At 42.2% G+C, this 4453-nt stretch overlaps 1 long non-coding RNA gene across 1 annotated transcript; it reads left to right on the top strand.

Annotated features, from left to right (window-relative positions):
- Nucleotides 1-2037: 2037 nt before the first annotated feature.
- Nucleotides 2038-4205, top strand: LOC120804931. Its single transcript, XR_005709490.1, has 3 exons — nucleotides 2038-2078; nucleotides 2367-3881; nucleotides 3975-4205. It is a non-coding gene; the product is annotated as an uncharacterized LOC120804931 (long non-coding RNA).
- The last annotated feature ends 248 nt before the right edge of the window (nucleotides 4206-4453 follow it).

Raw genomic sequence — 4453 nt, 5'->3', positions numbered from 1 at the left:
TATAAATCCATTAGCATTCAAACCCCCGTGGTTCCACAGTGCAAACACTGTAATTTTGTAGTACACCAAAAAACCAAACTTAAACTTTAAGTACCAGACGCTAGATGAAGGGAAACAGATTTCCAACAGCGTGTGCACTTCTTAGGGATCCACTGTGAACGGAAGCCTAGCGTATATCAATCAGCAGCTGAAGTGAAACACGGAGTAAACTAAGCATAACGGAAAATGAAGTGACAGGGGAAAATGTTTTATCAGAGGGCTTTTGGCTCTCTCATGGCCGGTGGTTAGGTCTAAAAACGGCTCGTTTATATCACTGCGTCAACCTAATGCACCATTGTAATCATAAATGATCAACACAACATCATTTTAATATCGTGGGTTCCATTTTTATACAAGTCTGTAAAATCATTTATTCTTATTCCCCAAGTGCCTGCGAAATATCCAGGGTGAGATGCCGCCTTAAGGAATAAAGTGAATTAAAATCAGACTTAATACCTGTTTGACTGCGTATAAAGGAGGCAACACAAAAACCGGGACCCAAACGGGGGAGCATGAAGGCATCTCACCCTTAAAGTAATTTATTTCAGGAAAACCGGAGGGCAAAGGTGGAATTCTTGAGAAATTCAACAAGGATAAGGGAGCTTTAGGAATTCTGCACGCAGATTACCTTTCATCCCATCCTCACATTATCCGACAACACACAGTGGAAATATAGCTCCGCGACAAAAGAGCGAGATTACCCTCCGACACAGAAGAGTGCAAAACAATTTTAAGAAGTATTGCGATTATTGGGGGGGGTCAACACAGTGGAGGAGTGATTCCCTGTGTGCCTTCAAAGAGGGAGGAAAAAAAAAGAAAAGATGACATAAGTGTCCAGTCACTGTCGTAGTGGTAAAGTGGATGGTGCGACCAGAGTTTACCCACCTTTTTATGCTGGCATCAATATTTATGGCGAGTAAATGCACCTCAAACAAAATATGAATCTGACAAAAGCTGAGGGAGGATAGAATAGTTTATATGGGCGTGTAACGTGTAAACAAATGTGTTCTCTATCTCTTTTGGAAACTTTAGCAGATTGTTGTTTATACTGTCCGTTATGATGTCTTGCAATGATCGCTGACGCTGGGCCAGAGCTCGACCCCCTTTTAGTTGAACTCCTCCGGTTGTTTAAATTCTGGTCTGTAACTAAATGAGTGGCTTCGCATCAGCACTGCATTATTTGTTTCCTCCATTTTTTCTTTTCCCAAAAATCAACACACAGCAGGGGCTTAATTAGAAATGTAGTGTAGCTGAACCACCAGCATGCTGCATGGAGCTGAGAATGACTGAGCACACTGGTGCAGTCTAGTTTACATCAGTACAGAGGAAACAGAAAAATATTTTTCTCCACAAACTGTCAGAGGCAGTTTGAGTGAAAAAAAACATCTTTACTGATTTATTTACATTTAGCAACCTTGAAAGTATTTTGTGCCATAATAATGACATGACGCTGCATTTGAAGTTTTACTTTAATTTCAACTCTGCTGAAAAACAGTGAAATATTATTTATTATTATGCTAAAAAAGATAACAAAACAAATTGTGTGAAAAATATTTTTATAGACATTTTTAATTGAAAACACTATTAAAGCTAACAATCAAACCAAAAAGATACCACCCCCTCTCTCCCACACACCACCACATGAACAACATCCTCTTGAGATTTTGTGTATTTTCATTTGAAAGGTGTGTCTCTGGTGTTTGCGTGTGAGGGCACATGTGGGTAAAAAGACAGTGGAGTGAAGGTGTGGAGGTGGCCTGTGTTTAGTGTCCAGACCTGCCAGATTGTGACCTTATCAATGTGAAACTCTTAAGATAAATTATTCATAGCACCTGTTTGATGTATCCAGCCAAAGAATGACAAAGGTGTAAGATTTAAGGTGCATTTCAAAGCCATGAATATCAGCTGCTGAGCTACCTGTCTCCTTTTTTGGGCAGAAAAAAAAAAGGGGGAAGACTGCATTTTAAACACAAAAATGAACAATTTGTCTCCTGACAGGGGGGGCAGAAGAGAGAGAGACCAGAAAGCAACCATAGGAAGTAAGTGTATGATAATCTTCTCTGGCAGATACATTAATAAAACTCAACCTAATGCAATCTACCATTTTCAGTGTGCATGGTGGGGCTTCCGTCAGCCATCGCCTTAATGTCATGTGACTAACAGGTGCCCAGTAATTATGTCGGTCACTGAAGCAGGCCACCCACATTCTCAGTGCCTGCTTTACCCTCCCTTTAATTTGAAACTTGGAGCAGAGAGTTTGTGTGACTGATTCAGTGGAGCTAACTTTGCCCTTTGTAACCAGGTTTGTGTTGTGTGTCTCCTTGCAGGAAGAGAGCGACACGGCGGCCAGGACGTATTGGTGTGGTGTCAGGACTGACACTGGGATGAGTTGTAATTTAGGGCGAGTGCTGTTTGATTAAAGGACAGTTACGGTGATACCGCTGCTTAGTATGAGTGTTGGGATTACTTGGCATGACAGCCCTGTAGTGACAACCTAGATGTACTTAATCATACGTGCGGTGAACATAACATTAAAGGTAAAGTAACTGCCGCTATCAGAGGCTGCCCTCTCTGAATTTCATTGCTCGGTTCAGATATTGTTTTTTCATTAAATACATTACTTGAGTGTGTGTTTATCAAGCACAAGTTCAAGTTTTTTTTACTCAGAAATGAATCCAAGCATCCTGGAACTCAAATTCTTTTTCGACAATTTTTTTTTTTCTTTTTGGAAAAAAGCCACCGTACACTTTTTGGGAAATTGGCAGCTTATCTTTTCATAGCTAGAGGTCAACATAACACTCAGTATTAATAAAACAAATACGACTAGGATGGATATACATGATAATATATACAGATGTACTGCGCATGAGCTTGAATCGTGTGAGAGTCCGCTAAAGGAGAGCAAAGGGGAGACACTCACAGACACTCACATGTTTGTGTGTTTACTCGTCTGTGTGTGTGTGTGTGTGTGTGTGATAGCCAAGTCAGTCTCCCTCAGATGTTCCCTTTGACCTTTGACCCAAGAGTTGGGGTCAAGCCCTGACAAATGAGATGGCAGAGTTCTGGCCAGAACTGCAAACATTCCACAACAATCTTCTGTCCTCCTCCCCTCTCCTCATATCCGTCATTCCTCACCCCTTCACTCCTCTCACTATGGCTCTTCCATGACTTAGAGAGAGCCAGAGAAGGTTCACATTGCACACAAACATGTTTTATTGTATTTGCTGTGGGAATCTTAAAGCATACACCCTTCAAATTAAGAATTACAGCATTGGTTAAATTTAATATCCCCGACATCTGCCTTGTTTACAGAAGGAGAGAAAAACAAAAGAGTATGATCTTAAAGGAGAAGCCGTGTTAAAGATTTGGATATTACAACCCTGCACTCTGAAAGCCCACTGTGTGTGTTTGGAAAGCTTGTCAGTGATGTCAAGGATGAGAAATGTTGCAGTGAGGTTTTTTACACACACTGCTGGCTCTAGCATTTCCGGCAACATTTCTCACTCTGCCTCCCTCACACCATCCGCTCTGCTGCAATATCCCCACATGTTTCCATCCTTTCACTTCTTCCCCTACCCTCCCCTCCTCCCTCCCTGCTCGCCTTCTCTCTGCTCTCTGACCACTCTTGCTCTCTTTACCCTTCCTCTCTGCTGCCCCACCCTGCCCTATATCAACCTCTCCCTCCCTTTTCTCTTCTTCCAGCACACTCACTTCCCCCTCCCTTTTTCCTCCACCGTCTATTTTCTCTGATTTTCTAACATGCCATTCCACAGAATGCTACCACCTGTGTCTTTAGGGGGAAAAGGGGGCTATTGGTATTCCTCTTCAGGCAGCTGGTTAGGGTAAGTGGCAAGACCTATTACAATGACATGGCAAATAATGGCTCTGGATGTTGTTTTTCGGTATTAACTTTTTTTTTCATGCAATGACCCCAGCTTCCTAAGCATCACCATCCTCGATCAGAGCTCTAGCTACAAGTCACTGCTGTAAAAACACACACAGTCACTATCAATGAACGTCAGCAGAGCAACCACAGTGCCACAAAGGAGCCTGGAGACCAACAAAGCCGGCTGATACAGCAACACCGAGTGGATCATGCTCTTGAACTTGCTTTCATAATGATGTAATATTACTAAAAGGCAATGCAACACAGCAAAGATCTTAATAAAAACACATCAATTTCAATATGTGTGTATGTGTTTTTTTCCCTCTTCACTCCCAGTTGAATTGTGATATCATTTGATGTTGGCTGTTATGTGATTCATCTGAGGGTACAGCTGCTTAACATGGATCTTGGCCTGGACAAGACTGTTTCCTCACAGGGCAGCTGATCACATGACTCAGTCACGTGGACAGATCTGAGCAGTAATTGGCCTTGCACCGGCACATCACTGTGGCGAATCTGGGTGCATGT

The sequence above is a fragment of the Xiphias gladius genome, chromosome 19 (genome assembly GCF_016859285.1).
Source record: "Xiphias gladius isolate SHS-SW01 ecotype Sanya breed wild chromosome 19, ASM1685928v1, whole genome shotgun sequence".
NCBI classification, from domain to species: domain Eukaryota; kingdom Metazoa; phylum Chordata; class Actinopteri; order Istiophoriformes; family Xiphiidae; genus Xiphias; species Xiphias gladius.
This window is presented reverse-complemented; position numbering and strand designations above follow the sequence as displayed.